Here is a 26,401-nt window from a genome sequence, read left to right as displayed (position 1 = left end):
TGCGTGACTCGGTCTCCCTGGCGGTCTCTGGTTTTTGGAGATGATATTGAAATCTGGGCATAACAGCCCCAATGCTTAAACCCCAAAGTTTGTAGGACATACTGTATTTACTTGGCATAATAATATATAATCTGTGTAGAGTGTAAACGACCTGCCTCTCTAGATTTTTCCTCTTTCCCCTCTTTGTTCTCCTAATGTATGCTATAGTCCATAAAACTCTGGGCCGGGGGAAGTCAGTTATGTTTACTACTCTCCCTGCAGCTTTTGGCACTGGAATAAAGATGCCTCTGGCTGTGTCTGATTCAAGTCCAACTCGAAGCTTTGTTTCTTCCCAATCTTCACGTTAGACACACGGCGGGTGTTCAAGTCATACCTGTTGATTCACTGAATTGTTATTGATAGGCTGTTTGCTTCTGTTTAGAAGTCCCTTTCACTTTAGATAAAGAACGCGGAGACCAGTAGGCATTTTCCTCTGGTGTCTTACGCCCTGCATTTGGAATAATCATCTCTGCTGGACACAGACTCTGAAGCATGTGGTGAGGATACAGTTTCTTGCCCCCCAAACTGCCCTGGGTACATTTCCAAGGTTCTAATTAAACTCCCTTTCTCTGGGTTTAAATGAAAGTGAATTAAAGGCAGGCAGAGAAAAAATGCTGAAGTGTTATTACCTTACAGGTTTAAAAACAAAACAAAACAAAACAAACTTGAAATTGTAGCCAGTAGTCTTATGAAAAAGAATGTCTTTGAAACAGAGGATGCTGCCGCGTCCGCCTCCAGATTCTTGCTTGTTTCCTTTAGGGGTGATATTTGGTGTGGCCTGGAGTTGCCGTTGACAGCAGGATCCTTCCAGGCGGCGGGCTATTATGTGACTTGTTTTGTCCAAGAGCTATTCTATCCCTGGGAAGACTGACAGCAAATAGAGTTCTAGCTGAATAACAAGTAGGGGGTGGGTGACAGGCTGACATTCTTCAGAATTTCTGCAGTAACCAACCAGTCAATGCGCTGCTCGTTGGGGTCTGCTCAGCCTCCAGTAAGACATTTAGGAAAACTACAGAAGCCGCGGTCCTTGTCCAAATGGAGCAGAAAAGCTTGATTTCAGAAGTGGCAGTCAGTTAACAAAAATTCTCCCCAAAGCAGTGCCTTTGTGAACGAAGTGCATATGCAACAGCGGCTGAGGTCTGTTACTGAGATGGCGATGGGAAGAAATCCGTTTGCTTCTGTTTAGAAGACCCTTTCACTTTAGATTTTCGAAGTTAAACCTGGAAAATAAAGAAGGACTTCTTTGTCTTCGAGAGCTGGGTGCTGTAGAGTGTTAGGCTGTAAACCCAGGGAGAGATAATCCATTGGATTGGATGACAATAAAGGGGACTTATTTGAAATTAAGGAGGTGTAAAGGGCTTGAAATCACATACATGTGGAATCTGTATGTATACATGATTGCCTATATGTGTGACATGTACATGAAAGCATATACATGTGAAATATATGTCTAGGTTCAATGGAGAAGGAGGGTACCAGGTGAGGACAGAGTGCTGCTGGATGGCGACAAAGGGGAGCTGCAAATGAATGTCACCTGTTACACACCATGGATGAGGACTACTAGCCATCAGAAGGGAAGTGACTACCCTGTGTCTTTTTTCCATCTCCTGATGTTCTTTGTGAATGTCCTATCCAGCAAGAAGCTTCTGAGAGTCAGACTCCTGGCAGGCTGAGGAATGAGTGGAGGAGCCCCAGAGAATGCCTGGCATGGGAGAGAAAGGGGGAAATCAGTGGTCATATCCTGTCCCCAGGAAAACTTCTTCCAGGGTGATGGATTCCTCCCTTCCTCCCTCCCTCCCTCCCTCCCTCCCTCCCTTCCTTCCTTCCTTCCTTCCTTCCTTCCTTCCTTCCTTCCTTCTCCTCCCTTCTCTTCTTTCTTTCTTTCTTTCTTTCTTTCTTTCTTTCTTTCTTTCTTTCTTTCTTTCCTTCTTTCTTTCTTTCTTTCCTCCTTTCTTCCTCCCTCCCTTCCTTCTTTTCCTTCTCTCCCTTCCCCTTCCCTTTCCTTCCTCTCCTCCCCTTGCTTTCCCTTCCCTTCCTTCCTTCCTTCCTTCCTTCCTTCCTTCCTTCCTTCCTTCCTTTCTTTCTTCCTTCCTTCCTCCCTCCCTCCCTCCCTCCCTCCCTCCCTCCCCCCTCCCTCCCTCTCTCCCTCCCCTCCTCTCCCCTCCCCTCCCTTCCCTCTCTTTTTTTGGTAGAAAGCATTCATTTAAACAATACAGGAGAAAGAAAGCAAAAAGTAGAAATCTTTTTAAAAAGTCTCATCGCCCATGTAAAAGCACTGTTTGCTTCTTGTAAAGCAGGAGATAGGACAGTCTGTTCATCTGCTGGGATTGAGCCAGTAGAGAGGGAAAAATTGATGATGTGACAGGCAGGGGGCATTCTCTGGAGCTTTGTCCTTGAGCAGGCAAGAGAAGGTGGGATCTGGTTTACAGCTAAAGGAATTTGCCTTCACTAAGGGTGTGGACAGTTCCAACTACAGACACAGAAGGTGTATTAGGGGAATGCCTATTGGGTACAGTAAAATAATAGGTCATTTAGTTCTCCTTCATATCACAGAGCAGAGCTTCTTTTCTAGGCTGTCCCCCTCTAAAGTGGTGCTTCCAAAATGGAGCTCTTGCCATGGTGTGGTTCCGCCCTACTGGGGTCCTTTATTCCCAGCCCCACAAGGGAGCTAAAGCCAAGAATCTCAAGGGAGATTTTAGGAGCCAGTATAGAAATGGCCTGTGTTCCTTTGTCTACTATTCATGCCCTACCCCAGTGTCAAGGAATGCTGGAAGGTGTAGTCTTCTGTGTTTTCAGGGACAAAAGAGAATTAGTGAGCTTCCAACCAGGCTCTGCCATAGGAAGGGAAACAAGGCATCATCCAGATGCCAGTGAATTTTGTTGTTGTTGTGGGAATGAGTGGAAGTTCTTTCCATTTCTTAGTGCAGTGGGTAGTAAGGGTGGAGGGAGGCTGAAGGTTGGAGGAAAGAGAGAATGGTGTAAAATGACCATCTGAGTGGATGGGGATTAAATGCTTAGGGAAATGAGTGTAATACCCCTGAGGGAATGGTCAATGGGTGAGCGCTGGGGGATTGGCTTCTGGCTGATGTCAGTCAGCAGGGTCAGAAGCAAGGAGATGGGGCAGAGGGAGAAAGGGAGGGAGAGAGAGAGTGCGGACCCTCCCCCTCCCCTCCCCCTCCCCCTCCCCCATGCAGGGCTCAAACTCAGGAACCATAAAGTCATGACTTGAGCCAAAGTCAAATGCTTAACCAACTGAGCCACCCAGGGACCCCTGTTGTCTTTCACTTTTCTGATAGCCATGACCTTTGGATAGTACCAGTTGGTGCTTCATTTTTGCCTCCTAAACACCACACCTGTTCCTTTTTGGTCAAACTCTAACCAGAAGCCCTAGAGACAAAGGAGTTCTGGGAAGAATAGTTCCTAGCCTTACTCAATGTAACGACGAAGCTTACTCCAGTGTTCTTGGCTTTCTTTTTCACCAGTGTGTACATGTCATTTTCTGAAATATTATATGTGTGCTTTATTGTTTGTGGGTTTTTTTTTTTGTTTTCTTGTTATTATAAAATTTAACTCCATGAAGATCCTGGTTTGCTTTGCCCCTGTTATTATCCTCAGCATCTTGAACAATATCTGGCATAGAAAATATTTGTTGAAAGAGTGGATGGCAACTTTGGGGAGGATCCTTCCAGATGTCTTTCTATGTATGTATACACGTGAACAGGAATTAAATTTTAAAAAAGGGATCACACTGTACATTTACAGCTTTGTAGTCTTCTTTTTTTTTTTTCCTTATTACAAAATCAGACCTATTTCAGTAACAATAGCTATCCGTCACTATCACATTTTAAAAATTATAGGGGTGCTTGGGTGGCCCAGTTGGTTAGGCATTCGACTTCAGTTCAGGTCATGATCTCACGAACCCTGCATTGGGCTCTGTGCTGACAGCTCAGAGCTTGGAGCCTGCTTCAGATTGTGTCTCCCTCCCTCTCTGCCCCTCCCCCACTTGCATGCTGCCTCTCTCTCTCTCTCTCTCAAAAATAAATAAACATTAAAAAATTTGTTTAAAATATCGTAAAGAACCTCATATCTATCACGACCTAACTAATGAATTCCATGTAGTGTAATTAATTGGGCCCTGATGGGTAGACATTGTGTTAGCCCCGCTCTAGGTTGATAAAGCAGGCTTGATGAAAACCCCAGAAGGATCTTGATTGGATTCTTCGAAACAAATGCTGATACGACTTTTTCCTTTTTCTTTGTTTTTAAATTTATCTATTTCTTTTGAGACAGAGTGAGAGGGAGAGTGCATGTTCTTGAGGAGGGGAGGGGCAGAGAGAGAGGGAGCGAGAAAATCCCAAGCAGGCTTCATGCTGTCAGTGCGGAGCCCCACTTGGGGCTCAAACTCATGAACCATGAGACTATGACGTTAACTGAAATCAACAGTTTGACGCTTAACCGACTAAGCCACCCACACGCCCCTGACTTTTCAATATAAAGTCAGAATCATGAATCTGTCCCACTGTAGCTTGGACTTTCCCCCCGGCGATACAGTATTCTTTAAGGGGTATCTGTAGGCTAGGGGTTAGGGTGGGTAGGATGTGGGATATACTTACCAGAAGGTCCTTATCAAAGGGTAGGGTAGGCAGGGAAGATAGAACAGCCTGTGTTGACTTAACAATATGGTCTAAAGCCCATGAAACTCAAACCTTAGCATGCTTCGTTCCACAGGTTGTCAGATGCCTATGTACCTTTTTCCTACAAAGTTTCTCCATTGCTCTGCTAACAGGATATGAGAGGCATGGACCAATAAAGAGATGAAGCTTATGGTTTATGTGTTTGGGAGTATCCATTTGGAGCCCGGTCTTACACAGTACTTACTGGGTAAGGCTGGAGGTTTCATTTGGGGCAAGTGACTGAATAAGACAGCTTAAGGAGGAAATAGGCAAAAATCTCTGAATCCAGGCCCAGGAAAGAGCAGACTCTCCCTGTCACTTCAGAAAATATCCTGAGCATCCCTGAAAAGCAAGAATGCGCAACCTTTGCAGTATAGCCAAACCACATCGTCCTCACTGCAGACCAATTAAATCAAATCTCGGCCTTTCGGAAATCTGACACAGGGAGCATGGGATTTGCCACAGGTGGACGCGTTCCTCCAATTTCCATCTGTGCTTTGAGTCAGGGGGTCAGGGGGCCCGTGACTGAGCGAGGCAGGAGAGCACAGGCTGGTGGTGGCGGCTTCAGCAGCAACCTGGCCACAGAGTCTCCTTATCCAAGACCTGTCGGGACCTGCTGTCGTTCACAACTGGCAAAGCGGGCGCTTGGTCTACCCAATCATGCGGAACAGAACCCCACCGCGCAGCCTGCCCCCAGGCTTGTGATGTGGCCACCGTTCACCTCGGTTTTGATGGTTGGGTCTCAGCCTGCATGCGCTAATTAGCTGTCCTTCCTGCTGTCACAGATGGCAGCCAGGGCGTCTGTTCGCAAATATTTCTGGCTAATAATACACTATGTGTATAGTGCTTACCCCCTAGATGGAAGCACACCGCCCCCCCCCCCCATCTCCTAATGAATTTACAGAAATAGGAGTATTTGTTTCTCAAGCATTTGTCCTAAGATTTCAGTTTGTTTTGTTTTCCCTGAGAAAACTATATTAAATATATATAGGATCATCCATTTTTATGAAAACTGAGATGGCGAAAGCTTCAAAGGTTACCAGATCTTGGTATTTTCATGGAGAAAGGAATGGAATGAAGCATAATGTTAACATTAATATCTCGAGGTAGGAGTGGGAACAGGAGGTAGATGACAGAGGGATAATTATAATTTTTTGGATTGCGTTAATCACAAAGAGTACATTAATTTTGGAAAAGGGATTTCAGAAGAATCTCAAAATATATAATCAAAGAGATTTTTCAGTCCCTTTGTGCTCAATGCAAGCTGAATGGAAGGAGGGCTTCCTTTTTTAAAATTTATTTCATTAAAAACTTTTTAATGTTTATTTTTGGAGAGAGAGAGACAGAGCATGAGCAAGGGAAAGGCAGAAAAAGAGGTAGACACAAAATCAAGAACAGGCTCCAGGTTCCGAGCTGTCAGCACAGAACCTTATGCGGGGCACGAACCCACGAACTATGAGTTCATGACCTGAGCCAAAGTCTGACACTTAACCGACTGAGCCATCCAGGCATCCCAGAAGGAGGATTTCTTCTAGAAAAAAGATGTTAGGGGTGCCTGGGTGGCTCAGTTGATTAGGCATCTGACTCTAGATTTCAGCTTAGGCCATGATCTCATGGTTTGTGAGTTCAAGCCCTGCATAAGGTTCTGTGCTGACAGCTCGGAACCTGGAGCCTGTTCTTGATTCTGTGTGTACCTCTTTTTCTGCCTTTCCCTTGCTCATGCTCTGTCTCTCTCTCTCCAAAAATAAACATTAAAAAATTTTTAATGAAATAAATTTTAAAAAAGGAAGCCCTCCTTCCATTCAGCTTGCATTGAGCACAAAGGGACTGAAAAATCTCTTTGATTGTATATTTTGAGATTCTTCTGAAAACCCTTTTCAGAAGGGATTTCAGTTGAGCTCTGTGCTGGCAGTGCAGAGTCTGCTTGGGATTTTCTCTCCCTCTTTCTGCCCCATCCCAGCTCAATCTTTCTCTCTCGCTCTCTCTTAAAGTAAATAAATTTAAATTAGTCTAAACTTATATACAAAAAAAGAAACAGATGTTGCCATCTTGCAACTGATGTGATTATCAACCCAGTAGTGTTCGTTGTTCGTTCATTCATTCATTCATTCATTCATTCAGTGAATGTTAACTGAGCCATTACCACGTCACAGGTAGTATTCTAGGTGCTGGTACAGCAGCTAGTGGGCAGAGTCTCTGTCTTCTCTTGTGGTCAGACAGTTGTCACACAAATGAAATAGATGTCTGGTAGCGAGGAGTAGCAGTGGGGAAAGCTAAAGCAGGATATGTGTTATGCCCAGATTGCAATATCCCCCCCAAACCGGAGACCACCGGGGAGACCGAGTCACATATGCAAAAGTAAAGGGCATTTATTTGAGCTTAAGCTCGGGTTCCCAGACCTCACCAATGCAGTGGATCCATGCTGAGAGCCCTGATCAAAGGCTGGGTAGGGTTTTTATGGGGCTTGAAAGGTTGGGGGGGGGGGAGGTTTACAGAAAATTATGTCATAGGCACAGTAATTGAATCATCATTGTATAACAGCCTTTGCAACAATTCTAACCATACACATTGTCCAGAGTGTTTGTTACTTTTGGCAAGACCCAATCACGATATTTAGTGCTTTTTTGAAAATAACCAATTATGGGGTGGGCTAAAAGACCCCCACATGGGGTGAGTAACTAGTTAACCTAGCATTAAGCGATAAGTACCTATCTGTAGTTTCCATCTCCAGGCCTGTCCTTAGGAATGTTAAGTGTGTTAGCTGGCCACTTCTGATTGGCTGTCACTAGGGTGGTTGCTTGTTGAGCAATATGTGCCCTTCCCTGTTATTGTCTAATGATTCTGGGAAACCAAAACTTAGGCCTTTAAGCTCAGAGGGGAAACTTAAAACCTGTCACGGGGTCAGTTTGGTTCAGACCTGTGTCCTTTCAATAGGGATGGGGTGGGAGGGATAGTGGTCAGGGCAGACCTGACTAAGGTGTGTCTGTAGAAATTTAAATCAATCAAGGGAGTGGGCCCTGGAAAGATGGGGGTGGGTGGGAAATAAAGACCTAGACAAAGGGAGTAACATGTTCAAAGAATAGCAGGAAAGCATGGGGTGCCTGGGTGGCCCAGTGGGTTGTGTCCGACTTTTGCTCAAGTCATGATCTTGCAGTTCATGAGTTCAAGTCCCATGTTGGGCCAACTGCTGTCAGTGCAGAGCTTGCTTTGGATCCATTGTCCCCCTCTCTTTCTGCCCCTTCCCCACTCACGCTCTCCCTCTCAAAAATAAGTAAACATTAAAAAAAGAAGAAGAAAAGAATAGCAGGAAGCCAGAGTGGCTCAGGAAAGAGTGAAGGAGAGAGGTTGGGAAGCTAGTCACGGCCTGGATAATACGGGTCTTATTGGCTGCTGGTAATGACTTCGAGTTTTATTCTGAATATGATGGGGGTCAGTCAGAGGCTTGTGAGGAGAGTAACACAATCTGATACACACTTTAAAAGGATCAGTCTGATCAGTGTCTCAGTTGGGTGAGTGGCTAAGTTTGGCTCAGGTCATGATCTCACAGTTTGTGGGTTCAAGCCCCGCCTTGGGCTCTGTGCTGACAGCTCAGAGCCTGGAGCCTGCTTCCAATTCTGTGTCTCCCCTCTCTCTCTGCCCCTCCCCTGCTCATGTGCTCACTTTCTCTCTCAAAAATATAATAAAAATCATAAAATAAATAAATAAATAAATAAATAAATAAATAAATAAATGGATCCATCTGCCTAGTGTTTGAATAGACTTCTGGACCAAAGTAGAAGTCTGGGGTCATAGAGGAGACTTTCATTACAAGATAATAGAATCTAGGGGACCATTGATCTCTTTAACTTACTGGCAAGTACTCTATTGTTTCAGGACCTATTCTTTGTTGCTCTAGAGCATGAGAAAAACAAACCCCAAGAGTAACCCTTTGAGGTCATAGGTGTGGACAGATTGAGAGTATCACTACCCAAATGGATTGTCTGAGAGTCTGAGCCACTTGCTCACGTAACGTATTCTTGTGTCTCGACCCAGCAAGCCCAGTCTCCAGTGTGTCACTACTTTGTGATCTGGTGTAGGAGATCACGCAGAGCCGTCAGTGGGTGCTCAATTCAGGTAATTTGTAGTGTCCAGCGATCAGACACAAAGTTCCTACTGAGGTCTATTAACTCTGCAGGAGCTCTTTGTCCCAAGGTGTGTAGTTCTCTGCCATCAGGGCATGCCTCCATTCTAGAATCCCAGGAATTTTTACTGTCTTTCTCCTGCTGAGGCTTGCTGGATGCCATGCAGCAAATTCCTTGGCCAAAGATCTATACAGTCCCACCTGCTGGTGCACACAGCCGGAGAGAATACCGCACTTGACTGCAGCTTCAGTATGCTTCAGAGCTTTGTTTTGAATGGGGCCCTACAGGAAATTGTAGCCTTTTGTTATCTGATTAATAAGTGGGACTCGTTTTCCAAAGTCCAGCATAAATTGCTGCCAAAGCCCAAAGAGCCCTACTACGTGCTATGCCTTTTGCTGAGCGTTTTAAGGTACGATCATTTGTCTTTTACTGAACCATTGAATCCCAGAAAACATCACTGATGTGGCAGTTTCCTGATGTCAGGTTTGCTGCCAGTCCTCTGCGTGCGTCTATCTCACTGGAACATCTTGGGCACCTGTCACTCTCTGCCTGTCAAGTTCAGCTAGGGTGATGTTGTCAGGAGAGTGAACCAGCATGATGTCCGAGTAGCTTGTCAGGGTGGTGAATTCTTTAGACTATACTTCGGAGGAGCGTGGGAGTGTGAATATAGCCTAAGGTAAAAAAAGGGCTCCTGGAATACTTTCTGGCAAAATAAAGTCGATCTTCGTACATTAAGGGTGCGGACATCTTGCGCGGGGGGCGGGGGGGGGACATTATTATTCTGCCTTCCACAATCCTAATCCAACTGCTTCCTGCCAATAGCATTCCATAGGTAAGTACTCTCCTTCCAGCAAATGTTGTTAGTCTATCTACCAGGAAGATGGTCATCAGCATGATGACAAGCAGATAGTCTGGGTGAGTTGTCTTCTTCCCTTTCAATAACTGGGATAGAAATAGAAGATGGCCAGCTGCTTTAACTCCTTCCTTCCCAGATTGATCAGTTTTATGCCACAGGAACAAGAAACTGGGGGACTCAGTTGTCAACATCTTTCTGTTATATTTATCACTCTTATGTGAACCTCTTAACCCATCCATCAGCTCTGTCCACCAACCATTCACCCACTCATCCACCCATCCATCCATCCATCCATCCATCCATCCATCCATCCATCCATCCACTCACCCTTCTACCGTTTAATTTGTACATCTACATAAATTCACTCTGATGACTTATTTAAAATCATGGGCAGAGACTTTGACTCAATGATAAGCATAAATAGTACATAAAACTAAGTGAAAGTAATTTGCTAAGAGACGTAGGTGAGAACACAGAGAAGTTGAGAAGGGACAAGGGAGAGGTAAAGAACTGCATCCTGGGAGAGACCGGGAAAGCCAGGACTAGTAGATTCCTGGCCACTGTCTTATGAGTCAAAATGTGCCTTGCAGAGGGGATGTAGCAAGCCATCTACCTGAGCATTCTCTCAGAAGCATCCCCCTTCTCTCCTGTGTGGCCACAGGGGTAGAGAACTCTCACTTTCTTTCCATGTGAGAACTACCCCAACTGGGCTTGGTGTTATCCTCTTCCCTCTACTCCCATCTTTCCTTTATTATTGTCATTTATTAGGGAAAAGCTGATGTAGGGGAGGATGAATAACTCAACCTCAATTAAAAAGACTTTCGTCTTGGGGCACCTGGGTGGTTCAATCAGTTCTTGGTTTCAGCTCAGGTCATGACCTCACAGTTTGTGAGTTTGGGTCCCACAGGACTCTGTGTTGACAGTGTGGAATATGCTTGGGATTCTCTCCCTCTCTCTCTCTCTCTCCCCCGCCCCAAAATAGACTAAAAAAAAAAAGCCTTTCCTTTGTATTTTGTTTTTGCTTTTTTGCCAATTTTCTTTGGGACAGTTTATTAAAAGAGAAATAAGAACTCAAACAAGAGACTTTATATTATTATTATTTAATATTTTATTTATTTTTGAGAGAGAGACAGTACACGTGGGGGAGAGAGAGGCAGAAACGGAATGCGAAGCAAGTCCTAGGATCTGAGCTGTCAGCACAGAGCCTGATGTGAGGGACTCAAACTCACCAACCGTGAGTTCGTGACTCGAGTTGAAGTTGGACGCTTAACCGATTGAGCCACCCGGGCACCCCAAGGGACTTTCTTTTTAGTTGAAGTACAGTTGATGCACATTATTGTATTAGTGTCAGGTGTACAACACCGTGATTCAACAATTCCATGCATTATGAAACGCTCGCCATGATGAGCAGAGTCCCCATCTGTCAACACGCGAAGTTATTACAATATTATTGACTATATTCCCTATGCTATACTTCTCATCATTGTGACTTATTAATTTTATAACTGGAAATTTGTACCTCCTAATCCTTTAATATGGAACTTTGCAATTAAGACTTCACTTACTGGTCCCAGGCTCCCTTAAAAATTAATTTAAATGATGGAATATTTCAAACATGCTGAAAAGTTAAAGGAAGGAATGCACATGCCATGTACCCATCACTAAGATTAAGTGGATGTCAGACTGTTGATATATATACTCAGTGTTTCTCATTCTTTCATTTTTTACTTTGTAGGAAATAAAACATTACAAAGATTAAAACCTAACCCCCACATCCCATCTTCCTCCCGCCCAAGAGGTGCGTTTTTATCTTTTGTAAGTATGGTTCTTTTATGCTTGTAGCACACATTTATGTGTTTATGAATACCACCCCATTGCCACGTGTTTTCAACATCCCACATTATGTATTTGGTGTCTGTTCATATTGATTCATGCAGCTGTCTTTTTAAATTTTAATAGCTACATAAAATTTCATTCTACAACCAAATTAGGCTATCTGTTGTCTGGTTCATTGACATTTAGATTTTTCTAGCTTTTCTATTATAAATAGTAGTGTAATGAGCATAGACAGCCTGTTTCTTTGTGAATATTTGTGCGCATTTTCCCAGGATAAATGATAAGAGTAGATTTCTGGTCATTTTGGATCATAATGTATGTATATATGTGCTTCCCTATTTGTCTATCTATGTGTCTATTTATCTACCCTTTCTTCCTTTCCTTCGTTCATTCATTCCTTTGTTCCTTACTTCCACCCTTCCTTTCTTTCTTCCACCAATCCTTCCTTCCTTCCATCCATCCTTCCTTTCTTCTTTCCATCCCTCCTTCCTTTCTTCTATCCATCTATCCATCCTTCCTTCCTTCCATCCATCCATCCATTCATCCATCTACCCTTCCTTCCATCCATCCTTCCTTCCTTCCATCCACCCTTCCTTTCTTCTGTCCATCTATCCATCCATCCTTCCTTCCATCCATCCATCCATTCATCCATCTACCCTTCCTTCCATCCGTCCTTCCTTCCTTCCTTCCTTCCTTCCTTCCTTCCTTCCTTCCTTCCTTCCTTCCTTCCTTCCATCCATCCATCTATCTTTCTTCCTATCTTTCTATCTATCTATCTATCTATCTATCTATCTATCTATCTATCTATCTATCTATCATCTACATATATCTTCAACTTGGCCAATTCATCTTCAAAGGAGTTCAACCAATTTACAGTCTACTCACAACATAAAAGAGTTGTTGTTACAGATCTCTTAAGTAGTTTGTGGTGAAATAGGCCAAATTTGTCTACCAGCTGTCACTCTTTTGGAGAATTCTCCTTTTCTTGGAATCTCCACTTCTGACGTGCCCAAAACACTCTGGGCAGGACTTTGGAAGTTGTACCTATTGAAAATGCTTTCTTTCTCATATATCAGCCACTAGGTTTATTAAACATCTTAAAGTTTTGCCACTTTGATGGCTGTGAGTTGTATTTCATTTTGCTACTTTCATTCATTTTAATAGCTGTATGAAATTTTCAATGAACAGAATTTCTCTGATTATTAGTGAGGTTAATCATTCTTTTATGTATTCAGTGGCTGTTTGGATGTCATCTTTTGTGATTTCCCAGTTCTTATTAATTACACATTTTCCTTTTGGATTGTTTGCCTTTTTTCATAAATTTTTATTTGACCTATGTATTATTAATCTCTTCTCACAATCTGTGACTTGCCTTTTTACTTTGTGGTGCCTTTTGTAATAAAGTTGCTCATTTTCATATGGTCATTTTCCTTATAGATTTGGCTTTTTGTGTTCTGTTTAAGGAATTAACATATGAAGCCATAACGATATTTCCAACATTTCAGAGGCTTGCTTTTTCTAGTTAAGACGTCAACTTACATGCGTGAGTTGGAGATCTACTTTTGTGTTTAATTATATGAATTACAAAATTTTTACCACCTCTTATTGAATAGTGTATTTTTTCACCATTTGACTTGCACTATCTACTCTATCATGTGCCAGCTTCCATATGTATATGGGCTCCCTGAGCCAGTATTATGTTGCCTAAAATACAGTCGGTATTTATAGAGAGAGTTCTCAGGTATTCTTTTGGCAGGTGCCTGAATGGCTCAGTTGGTTGAGCATCCGACTCTTGATTTCAGCTCAGGTCATGATCCCAGGGTCGCAGGATCAAGCCCTATGTGGGTGGAGCCTGCAAAAGTCTCTGAATCCCTCCCTCTGCCCCTCTTCCCTACTCACACACTTTCTTTCTCTAAAAAAGCAACCCCCCCCCCCAACAACCCCACAACAATTGTGGCTATTCTTGGCCTACTGAGTGAGTTTGGGGATCAGCTGGTCAAGTTCTGTAAGAGACTGCTGAGGCTCTAAGTACAGAGAACAAAATGACAGCTGTCAGAGGGAAGAGGGATGGGCAAAGTAGGTGAAGGAGAGAGGGAGATACGAGCTTCCAGTTATGGAGTGAATAAGTCAGCAGGAAGAGAGGTACAGCATAGGGACTAGGGCCAAGGGTTCTGTAATGTGTGATAGTGACAGGCAGTGGCCACTTTTGCAATGAATGCAGCACAGGTGTGGACTTGGTGAATCACTAGGTTGTACCCCTGGAAGTAATGTAACACTGTGTGTCAACTATGTTTCAATTAAAAAAATCTGTTGAGATTTTGATTGAAATTATATATTTTATATATATTCATTAATATACATTAATAGATTTTCTAATGTCGAATGACCCTTATATTCCTGGGACAACCCATTTCCCCATGTCGTTTTTTTATTTTTCCATATTGCTCTGTGCAGTCTGCTAATGGCTTCTATAGGATGCTTACTTCTGGATTCACAAGTAATATTTACCTTTTCCTTCTTTTAAAAACATTTTTACTTTAGTGTTTACTTAAAACTTTTTTTAATGTTTTTATTTATTTTTGAGAGAGAGAGAGAGAGAGGCAGCATGAGCAGGGGAGGGTCAGAGAGAGAAGGAATCACAGGATCTGAAGGCAGGCTCCAGGCTTTGAGCTAGCTGTCAGCATGGAGCCTGATGCAGGGCTCGAACCCACAAACCGTGAGATCATGCCCTGAGCCGAAGTCAGTTGCTTAACCAACTGAGCCACCCAGGCGCCCCTAGTATTTACTTCAGAGAGAGAGAGAGTGAGTCAGCATGTGAGCAGGGAACGGGCAGAGGGAGAGAAAGAAATGTAAGCAGACTCCATGCTCATCATGGAGCCCGAAGTGGGGCTCCATCCCACGCCCCTCATCTTTTCTTGCTTTCCCTAACCTGATTTGGGGAATAAGGTAAGAAAAGCCTTATTAAGTGAGTTGCAGAGATTTTCCTCTCTTCCCCTTGTCTAGGCAGAGGATGGCCAACTATGGTTAGTTGTTAGTCCATTGTTAGTCCAAGAAGTTAGTCCATTGCTTATTTTATAAAAAAAATTATTTGAAGGGTGCCTGGCTGGCTCTATCAGTACAACATGTGACTCCAGATCTCAGGGTCATGAGTTTGAGCCTCAAGTAGAGTCTAACTAAAATTAAAAAAAAATTCTGATGGAGCAGTTTTGGCCATTGGTCATTGTGTTTTCTGCAGCTGCTCTTACGTCATAGCTCAGAGTTACATCAGACACTGTATTGAAAGCAGGAGAACAGGGCAAACCCATGATAAATAGGAGGAAGGAAATCATAAAAATGAAGGCCCACATTGGTGAAAAAGAGAAAATAGAGATCACCAGTAGAGTCAAAACCTAAGTCTTAAAAAGTAATGAAAAAGATAAACTTCTAACAAGGTTATCCAAAAAAAATGAGGAAGATAATAAAAATCATTAAGAATGAAAAGGGGGCATAAAAATGAATGCTCCAGGGTCAGTGTTCAGGATATAAAAATCACATCACAGTGGAATATGAACAATGTTATTTCAATCAGACTGGAAACTTGGATGAAATAGATCTTCAGAAAGTAAAACTTGCTGAAAGAATTAGTTTCGACTCAAGAATGAATAGGACAGCTAATAGATATATACTCATCAGGGAGACTGTGGTTAAAAATCTAAACACACACACACACACACACACACACACACACACACACACACCCAAGTGTCCAGCAAGACCAGATGATTTTATAAGCAAGACCTATCAAATTTCAGGAACAGTCTTACATAATGTGTTCTAGATACATTGAGGCTATCACTATGAACTTACTCTCTTTAAAAATTACTATTATTGGAGCACCTGGCGGCTCAGACAGTTAAGCATTTGGCTTCAGTTCAGGTCATGATCTCCTGGCTTTTAAGTTCAATACCTGCGTCGGGCTCTGTGCTGACAGCTCACAGCCTGGAGCCTGCTTCGGATTCTGTGTCTCCCTCTCTCTCTGTCCCTCTCCCACTCACAATCTGTCTCTCTCTCTGTCTCTCTGGAAAATAAATAAACATGAATTTTTAAAAATTAAAAATCACTATTATTAATTTCTAAGCTCAAAGCTTTTTGGGCCAACGGACAGTGTCAGAGTAACTGTGAGTCTGTCCAAGACACAGGCTCATGGTTACAACTTCTTAGGGGCTTATTCCACCCAGTTCCAGGTTGAGGTAGACTCTCTTGTCACTCTGTGATCGTGAGTACATGATATCAAGCCCATATTTTCACCGAGGGTACAGGTCTTTGAAAATCTTGTTTCTACCACTTTGGTTTACTTAGGCTCAAGACCTCGTTTCTTATCTCTGAGGAGGGCCAAAGCCGTTGGTGGCTGAGACACTCACCTTTCCACCTTAATGGTCTAACTACAGGCAAACTTTCTAACAGACATATACATTCCTCTAGAACAAATAAATCAAACAGAGCTCTTTCCGCTTCGCTCAGGGTATCCACCACATCTGTTCAAAGACACTAATAATTGTGGTTTCAGTACCTCCCTCCCCCACTCCCATCTCTAGATGAAACACAGGGATCCGAGCCCTAAAACCAAGTTATTTTCTGGATCTTTCCAGCAGCCAGTGGCTGATCTTGACACAAGACCATACGCCCCTGATTCCTGGTAGTCCCTTCTTAAGTTAGGGCTCGGTGAGAGCATCGCCTGTACCTGTGACCCCGGGCATTGTCCACATGACATTTATGAGCATAACACCCTGGACAGGCTGTTCAGAGCTTTCCTGGGAACTGTGGAGAGAATAGCACTGATTCCTTTAGAAGTTTCTCCTGCCTTTTTGTTCTCCACTTTCCTCCTATTTCCTGGCATTTGGGTCAGCAGACAGGCACCTGGCAACTGCTTCCCAGGCTGCCATGAGGAAACGGTATCTGGCCACAGCCGGGGACAGTGAGGCTGCCAGATTCTGTGTCTGGACAGTCAGTGTCCATCTGAGAAGTCACAGTCCCTGCATTTCTCAAACCACATATGTGGCCATGACTTTGGCAAAGGACACACACCATGTCCTCGAGCCTCATCACATGTTCCTGAGCCCTAGGAGTGCCTGTGGATGAAGGTCCGTCCCGGGAGCACCAACCTTGCTGGATGACATGGTCACAGTAAGGAAATGGCAGACGTTGCATGGCTCCTGCCATGAGATGCGGAAACTGGCATCTCCTTCTGCTACTACTGCTCATGTGAAATTAAGCCTGTTGTTATTGATTAGGCCTCACACTGTTCCAAGTCAGACCGATATTTCCCACACAGATACCTCATGGGAAGAAGCATATGCCCACCTCTGTGAAGAGGAAGTTAGACAAAGCACTGCAGATGTTTGTCAAAAGGCTCTTCTATTGAGCTTCACAAACTTAAGACATGGATAATAAAGGGGGTTAAAGAACACAAGAATAATATTTACTCTGGCCCGGAGATAAAGAGCCTAACTTAGGAATAAAAATCAAACAAGAGCCAGGCATAAGTTACTGCGCATACATATGCTAATTTGGTGCCCATTGTGAGGATGGGTAAGAGTAGTTACAACTTAAACTCTTGTGCAAAGGCTGGCTGGCTCTTCTAGGGTGCCTATGGCACTTACACCTTCAATATCAAAGAACAAGGTTGACAAAAGGTTTGCTTACTAACCATTGCAAACACATTCTTCTTCTTCTGAGCCAAATGGAATGCCTCCTAGCCTTGTTTATGCCTGAATCTTAGCGTTATTGTTATAAAATGTGTTTGCTATCTGCTTCTCACTGAAAACGTCCTGCTATCTTCTTAGTTGTAAGATTTTTCTACCGGTTCAAACAAATGTGTATGTTATCTGCTTTTCACTGAGAATATCCTGTTATCCTATGATGTGTAAGTTACCTCATTATAATTAGAATAGTTCTGAAGAAATGACTCTGTAAAACCTGTTTCTGCACCGTTTTCAAAGCATCTTTGTCACTGAGAATTATTTGTAAAAATTCCACTTTTTGATGTCAGGTTAACACTTAAGTCTATAAATAAAGGCCCAAAACCTGGCAAGAGAGAAATACCAGGAAACCACCAGAGAGATTCCAGAGAGATACCAGAGAGATAGAGATGATGCCAGGCTGGTGACCAAGAGAGAAAGAAACTGCGTGGAGTTTTCACTGACGCCACTACCCCTTCAGGGAGCCCTGGACCAGCCGGAGCGGGCCTCCAGCAGGGCCGGCCAAGGTGCAGGCTGCAAGCAGGAAACGCTGATCTCCCCAGATTATCTCAGAGCAGAGCCTTTTTGGTGTTTGTACAGAATCTAACAGCAAAAGCAGCAAACAAATACAAATTCCTTGGGTTCTCTTGGGTTCTGAACATTAAAAAAATATATTGGTCTTTCTGCTTTGATTCTTGATCCTACCTTCCTCTTCTAAAAACAAACAGCACCTCATTGTCTTTGGTGATTTTTCTCTGTGAGTGTGTTATGTCCTTCTTGTTTTGCTGTGGTTGTTTTCATTTGTGGGGGGGGGGTGTTCCCTTCTATCTTTGTTATGTCATGGAGTTTCTGTCTCCGGATCATAGCGTGGGGACCTGTCTACAGGATTTGTTTGATTTACCTGTTGGTTACCACTGTTCGTACCTTATCACTATTGTCATTCATGAGACCATTTTTCTTTTCTCTTCTGTTTTGTTCTTTTCTTGTCTTCTCTTGTCTTTTTCTTCTCATTTCATTTCATTTCATTTCATTTCAATCTTCTGACCAAAGTTTTTAAATTCAAGTATAATTAATGTGCAGTTTTATATTAGTTTCAGGTATATAATATAATGATTCGGTAATCTATACATTACTCAGTGCTCATCACAATTGTGTTCTTTAATCCCCTTCATCCACTCCCCCAGCCACCTCCCCTCTAGTAACCATCAGTTAAGAATGCTCTTTAGAGTTAAGAATCTGACTTTCTCTGTCTCTTTCTTTCTTTCTTCATTTGTTTTGTTTCTTAAATCCATCATATGAGTGCAGTCATATGGTGTTTGTCTTCCTCTGACTCATCTTGCTTAGCATTATATCATCTACACCCGTTCACGTTGTTGCAAATGGTAAGATTTTATTCTTTTTAATGGCTGAGTAATATTCCAGTGTGTGTGTGTGTGTGTGTGTGTGTGTGTGTGTACACACCGTGTTTATCCATTCATCTACAGATGGACACCTGAGTTGCTTGCACATCTTGGCTCCTGTAAATAAGGCTGCAATAAACATAGGGATGCATAAATCCTTTTGAATTGGTATTTTTGTTTCTTTTGGGTAAATACCCAGTAGTAGATTTACTGGATTATATGGTATTTCAATTTAGAATTTTTCAAGGGACCTCCGCACTATTTTCCACAGTGGTTCTACCAATTCACGTTCACATCACTACTGCACAAGGGTTCCTTTTTTTCCACATCTTTGCCAACAATAGTGATCTTGGTGGTTTTGTTTTTGTTGTTTTGAGGAAGACCACGTGCACTCATGTGTGCACAGGGGAGGGGCAGGGAGAGAAAGGAGGTGCCACTCTCAGTAGTGGAGCCTGACGTGGGGCTTGAACCTCATGACTGTGAGATCATGACCTGAGCTGAAACCAAGAGTCGGACGCTTAACCGACTGGGCTACCCAAGTGCCTCTTCTTCTTCTTCTTTTTAAGTTTATATATTTATTTTGAGAGAGAGAGAAAGAGAGTGAGTCATGGTTAACATGGTTGTAGCCTAGTGCATGTCGAAGTGGTTTTGGAAGCCCAAAGTGGCTTCCTTCAGGTCTGGAGACACTGGCGGAGGAGTGGCCATAGTTAAATACAGGGTCGGGAGCATTACGGATGAGGAATAAAACTGACCACCAAATATATTAGGATGTTGAAGTTGAAATAGTATGTTAGAAATAAGTAACCAGCCATCAAGATAGGTAAAGTGTGCCCTAAAAACAGGACCATGAATACAGAGATGGCAGGAAGATATATTAGTAAATATAATAGAATAAGTGTCTTGTTCTTTGCAAAATATGAAACATAGAAATGTAATATTCTTTGTATGCATTTGGGAAAAACCAACTAGTGTTATGGGTATCACCAAAAAAAAAAAAAACAAAAAATGCTACCAAGGTGCCAGACTTGGTCAAAAAATTAGGAGCACTGTGGGACCATCCTGCCCTAACCACCCCCTGCTGGCCAATCAATACACCCACACAGACACAGACACAGACACACGGAAGAAAAGATTATTCTTATACGGAATGCACTAGAAACCTGAATAGACTCAAAGACGGACTAAAGAAAGGTGGGTGGGATCCATTCTATTTAAACATGTAGGGGACGCCTGAGTGGCTCAGTCTGTTATGTATCTGAGTCTTGATTTCGGCTCAGGTCATGTGAGTTCGAGCCCTGTGTCAGGCTCTACACTGACGGCACAGGGCCTGCTTGGGGTTCTGTCTCTCTCCCTCTCCCTCTGCCCCTCCCCTTATTGTGCTCTATCTTTCTCTCTCTCTCAAAATAAATAAAATAAACATTAAAAAAAATTTAACATGTGAAAATAATCAGTGTGTGTTCAAGAACCGGTCTGGGGGCACCTGGGTGGCTCAGTCGGTTAAGCCTCCAGCTTCGGCTCAGGTCAGATCTCATGTTCGTGGGTTCGAGCCCCGCGTCGGGCTCTGTGCTGACAGCTAGCTCAGAGCCTGGAGCCTGCTTCTGGTTCTGTGTCTCCTTCTCTCTCTGCCCCTCCCCCTCTTATGCTCTGTCTCTCTCTGTATCAAACATAAGTAAAACATTAAAAAAAAATTAAAAAAAAAAGAACCGGGTATGATCAACTGTGTTACTGTCAGTATAAATAAAATCAACATTGCAGATTTGCTTTGCTCTGCCCACACACCTCCTGACAATTGCAGGGCCCGAGGCAGTAGTTGAAAATGGAGGCCTCATACCACATTATAAGAAGTTAGAATTTATAAATTAAGCCACCTGTGAAAAGAAGAAAAGCATGTTGTACCGTTCTACCTCCATATGAAAGGGACCGGGTTGCCTGGGTGGCTCAGTCGGTTAAGCGTTTGCCTTTGGCTCAGGTCATAATCTAAAAGTTTGTGGGTTTGAGCCCCGTGTCGGGCTCTGTGCTGACAGCTAGCTCAGAGCCTGGAACCTGTTTCAGATTCTGTGTCTCCCTCTCTCTCTGATCCTCCCCTCCTTGTGCTGTCTCTCAAAAATAAATAAAAAACAGGAAACATTTAAAAAAAAGAAAAAGAAAGTAGGGGCCAAGTTCAATGTTGCAATTTTGAGACTCCTAGGAGTTCCATACAGGAATGTGGCCTCACAAGGCCTTCTGGCCCTTTCTCCAAGGTCCTTGCTATTCCCCCAGGTAACTCCCACCATCACATAGAAGATTTTCCCTCTTTCTGCCAACTTATAATTCCTGGAACTAACAAAATGCAAGAAAATCCATTGCAACCATTGTATTTCTTATTTTATTTGTTCTTTCTATACTTTTGTCATCTGGTCCATGCATACTAAAACAGATCTGTGGCTTGGTTTCACCTTGCATTTTCTTTCCTCCTAATTTCAACTTTCTGAAAAAGAAAACAGATAACTTTATTTTTTTTTCAATTTCAGAAGCCAATCTGTGAGCCTAGGATGGAGATGGGAGAGGTACCCAGAGATATTAGAGCTGTTTGCCTCTTATTGGGATCAGAAAGTGGGAACGTGGAGAAAAAGGTGAATTGATACTTATTCTTCTAATGCATTCACTAACAAGTTCATTAATCACATGCTAAGACTGTCTAAGGTCAAGGGTATTTTTTGTGTTCTGTAACCCAAAATTGCAACACACCTTCCCATGTGCACACACACACGCATGCACGCCAGCTGTATAAAAATGATTTATAATCTTTTTCTGAAAGTCAGACCATCTTGCAAAAGAATCAAGAATCTAGAGCTGAGAGCACCTCACTGCATAGAAGGTTATTTCTAGCGTATTTCAGTCTGTGTGTGTGTATAGTGTGCAATACTGGAAGGGGCACAGAATGTAATATGGAATTTATTCAAATCAACCAGTTACAAAAGATTTTTTTCTTTGCCTCATGTGTGACTCGGTAGTCGTCCCTATTCTGTGAACTATAGCAGATTTGTTTTTGCCCTCATGGGACTCGCGGTCTGGTTCATTCATGTCTGAGTCTCCTTTTTCACATATGTAATAGGCAATTAATAAATGAAATCAGTAAATAAACACATGAAAAATTCAGTTAATAAACCTAGTGAGTGGCCCAGATGAAGTATTTACTGTCAACACAGTGCATCATTTGGTAAACTCATTAGTGAGGCAGTCAATGTAAAGGGAATTAATGTCATTTCCAAATTTAGACAGAGTGAGAATGGAAGGATTAAGACAGGCTCATTTTTTCCTTTACCATTTATATAATCCTGGGGAAATGGGTTGGGAAAATCGTCACTGCTCTGTATCTCATTTCAACGTTTTTTGGTTGTGTTTGTTCATAATTTGTGCCTTTGTAGAATTTGATGAAATCTCAGAAACACGAGTCTATTCTTGACATCACATCTGTTTAATAGCAAGTCTCTATGCTCTGTTGTCTCACCAGAGGGAATCCTGGTTTTTATGGCACACCTGTGTTTTACAGACAGTATGTAATGGAATCGTGATGACCGCATGGTGTTTGTGTGTGTGTGTGTGTGTGTGAGCGTGCAATCAGTATCCCTATTTATTAGAAGATGTGGAAACTTTTAATTCAGTGGTGCAGGTAAGTTGTGTTGGGCCACAGAACTAAGGAATGAAAGATCTAGAACTTGGTCTCACTGCTAAGGGCATGCCTCATGCTTCAAATAGTGCCACTTCTCTCAAAGGCTGATGCTCTCAGTTAATGGTCTAAAGACACACTTAAAAAACAATTTTTTTAAAACTATATTTATTTGCCGGAGTCCAGCTCCAGCAGGTCCAGGGTTCCCCTGAAGGATGGACGGTGTCAGCAAGAGAGAGTGAGAGAGACTCGAGTTTCTTTCTGGTCACCAGGCATCTCTGGCAGACGTCTCTGCCCTTTTGGCAGGCATCTCTGCCCTGTCTGGTTCTCCAGCTTTATTTACAAAATGTACAAGGACCAGAAAGAGCAGTAAATGATTTCTCATTGATAATTTTTACAATTTTCCAGGACATGGGTTCTGAAGAAGTTACAATTCTAGTACTTATGATTGTCATAAAAAACTTAGCCACAGGCACTCATGTTATCATAGATATTTTTTTTTTTTACAAAACCTCAGGTCTAGCCTTAAGGAAGTGACCTTTAACCAAGAGGCAAACAGCATTGTTTAGCAAAGGTCAGTTTTTTATGAGTAAGGTTCACTAGGCTGTTTATAACTCTAAGAGAAAATTCCCAGAAAAACAGGATTCTCAGGAGACATAATGCCTGCTCTCACAGTCCCAAAGACGATTGATACGTTTTATAGCAGTAGTGACTTTTGCAAAGGCGTTCAGGCCCAGAAGTTTTCAGTTAATTGCTTAGGGGAAAATTATATGTTGCATTAAGATGTATCTAGTTTACTCATGTTTTCCCTGACCAGGTGCAATCATGCCTCAGGGACAGGGCGGGGGGCTGCTCCTGACACTAATCAGCAAAGCACTCTGAGGTTTGGTGCTCAAGCAGAAATGAAACTTTCAAGAGGGTAGATTTTGGGAGCTGTCTGGGGGCCAAGAGACCATGCAAACTTGCTGTACCCTCACCAGGAATTTTCACTCTATCGGTAAGTTCAGATAGCTCCCAACATTTATTTAGTTTGAGAGACACAGAGACAGTGTGAGTGGAGAAGGGGCAGAGAAGGAGGGAGAGAATCCCCAGCAGGCTCAGAGCCTGCTGTGGGGTGCGAACCTCATGATCTGAGCTGAAAGTACGAGTGAAACACTTAACTGACTGAGCCGCGCAGGTGCTCCAATGATACTCTTAATCCATGTTATTCCTCTGTTGATACTCACTTGAGTTCACTGTAGAATCCTCTATTGAGTCGTCTTGGGGATGGAGAAAAAAAACTGGTATAAATTGAGTGTAATATTTTTCTCCCCATAGACTGTTCAAGCTCCTGAAAACACTCTTTAAATCAAATAGTTTTCAGTGAAATTCAACCTCTGGAGCCCTTCTGAAGGTCCACACTAGAAAGAGCTAAACCTTGGAATAGGACTGCCTCATACATTGTTAGTCGAGCAGAGGTCCCTACGTCCCTAGTAATACATAGAGTTAATCATATCCGTGAGAATCCTGAGTTTCTATCAGGATTCATACTTTGCATTTTATGTCATAACAATTAGAGCAACATTGTTTGAATATTTATTAGGTAAAGGATACTGTGTTTTGCATACATTATCTTCCATTTAAATTTTTACAGTATCTCTGTGAGGTAGAAATATGATCCCCATTTTACATAGGTGGAATTTGATTTTCAGTGAGGTTGAATTGCCTAAAATCGCAGGGCCGGTTAGGAACAGAGCCTAGAATTGATTTTCTTTTTTCTTTTCTTTTTTTTTTTTTTCAATTTTTTTCTAGAGAGAAAGAGAGAGAGTAGGAGTGGCAGAGAGGGAGAGAGGGAGAGAATCTTAAGCAGGCCCTAAGCTTTGCACGGAGCCCGGTGTGGGGCTCAGTCCCATAGACCCTAGGATCATGACCTGAGCCAAAAGCAAGAGTCAGAGGGTTAACCGACTGAGCCACCCAGGCACCCCTAGAATGGATTTTCTAAGGAGGTGAGTTTTTGAAACTAGAACGTTACAACGGATCTACTGCTGCGAAAAGGAAGGGAAGAGTCCTTTTGAATGCTCTTTACCTGAATGAAGCTGAGAAATTAGCCCCCGCTCCCTCCTAGGTGATCTCTGAGCATGCCTCTCTTGTGAAAACCTCTCTGTCTGGGAAGAGCCTGAGAAGGACACTCATCCATGACATTGCTCTAAAGGAGCTTGCAGCCTGCGGGGTGGAGTCTGGACAGGCACAGGACACAGTGTTTTAACACAGACAGGACCCCAGGGGAGGCTGAGAGGGGACACAGGGGGAGTCAGTCCAAAGAAGGGGTCTTAATGAAATCTGTCTCTCTCTCTCAGGCACCTAGCAAGAAAGGGATTACAAAACATTTCTTTTTTTGGATGAGGAAAACAAGATGGCAAAAACTTTGCAAACCAGTTTAAGATTCTTGTTAAACATTTTTCTGGATGAATGAAAAAAAAAAGTCTAACAGCCATATAAGCTAGCTTTGGCAAAAGAAAATAGGAACAGGCAGGAGGAAAGGAGGTAGAATCGTGGGGAACAGTAATGGAGATAACAGCTATTGGTCTGACATTTACTTATTTATATCGTTTTGGAAAATTATTTTTTATTTTTTATTTTATGTTTTGAGAGAGCATGCGCAGGTGCACACATGCGCACAAGTGGGGGAGGGGCAGAGGGAGAGAGAGAGAGAGAGAGAGAGAGAAAGAGAGAGAGAGAGAGAGAGGCTCCCAAGCAGACTCCTTGTCCAGGGCAAAGCCAGAGGCGGGCTCAATCCCACAACCATGAGATCATGACCTGAGCGGAGCTCAAGAGTCAGAACCTGGGGCACCTGGCTGGCTCTTCAGTTAAGCCTCTGACTTTGGCTCAGGTCAAAGTCCCACTTCCAGCTCTGTGCGGACAGCTCAGAGCCTGGAGCCTACTTCAGATTCTGTGTCTCCCTCTCTGTGCCCCTCCTCGGCTCACGCCTCTGCCTCTTTCTCTTTCTTTCTCTCAACTGTAAATAAACATATTACAAAAAAAAAGAGTCAGACCTTTGACTGAGCCACCCAGGTGCCCCAAAAGATCATTTATTTATTTAAAAAATGGTTATATATTTATTTTTTGAGAGAAAGAGAGAACACAAGTGAGGGAGGGGCAGAGAGAGAGAGAGAGGGAGACAGAATCCAAAGCAGGCTCTTGGCTCTGAGCTGTCAGCACAGAGCCCGATAGGGAGGCTCGAACCCTCAAACCATGAGATCATGACCTGAGTCAAAGTCAGATGTTTAACCGGCTGAAACACCCAGACAGTTTACTTTGTAGTAATCTTTACACTCAACATGGGGCTCAAACTCACAACCCTGTAATCAGGAGTCGCAGTCTCCACTGGTTGAGCCAGTCAGGCGTCCCACCATTTGGCCCACTTTTGGAAGCAACAAAGACCACAGAAAACAGTCCATGCTTGTTTGCTTTCTGAAGGAGACACCCTCAGAATGGCCAGTTTCCTGTGAGCATTGGTGGCAGCCTTACCGTCTCCTCCAGGAACTCTGAACCATGAACTTAACTGGAAACTGGAGATGTTAATAATTGACCTATAGTCGCCACGGCTACGGTGTTTTCTTTTTCATTTGACTAACAGATAGTGACTTAGATATATCTAATTCCGTTCTTGATCCTCTGTAAGTCAGAGTAAGAATTTTAAGTATGTTGATAAAGAGGGTATGGAGTTTTGGGTCTGCAGCTCGCTGCCTTCAGTTCTGTGGGAAGGCAGCTTGTTGTTTTAGGTGGCGCTGTAAGGACCCCAAAAGGAGACCCTACCGCTGTCAGCTGGGTACTGGTGCTCACCCCAAGCAATTGAGAGAGTCGTCACTCGATGCAAAACACATGAGGCTTTATTCAAGGACCAATGCATTGGGGCTCAACTCTTATCCCACTCAGGGGTAGAGGAGAAGAGCCCCGAAGAAGATTAAAACGGGATTCTTATAGGGTTTTCCTTTTTTTTTTTTCCTTCACAGGTATCTTTCCATTATAAATTTTACAACATACATCTAGCAATGTCAGATAAGCAAAACAGCAGAGTCAGCAGAGTCCATTACAAATTTTACGACATACATTTAGCAATGTCAGATAAGC

General features: G+C 43.0%; 1 long non-coding RNA gene across 1 annotated transcript in view; it reads left to right on the top strand.

The window, feature by feature from the left end:
• Positions 1–26,401, top strand: part of LOC115293714 — a 65,215-nt gene that overhangs the window by 11,597 nt on the left and 27,217 nt on the right. Inside the window, exon 3 of the long non-coding RNA XR_003909572.1 lies at positions 21,153–21,254. This is a non-coding gene — a long non-coding RNA (uncharacterized LOC115293714). The remainder of the gene's footprint in view (positions 1–21,152; positions 21,255–26,401) is intronic.

The sequence above is a fragment of the Suricata suricatta genome, chromosome 6, assembly GCF_006229205.1.
Source record: "Suricata suricatta isolate VVHF042 chromosome 6, meerkat_22Aug2017_6uvM2_HiC, whole genome shotgun sequence".
Taxonomy (NCBI): Eukaryota; Metazoa; Chordata; class Mammalia; order Carnivora; family Herpestidae; genus Suricata; species Suricata suricatta.
Note: the sequence above shows the minus strand (reverse complement) of the source record. Positions and strands in the feature narration are given on the sequence as shown.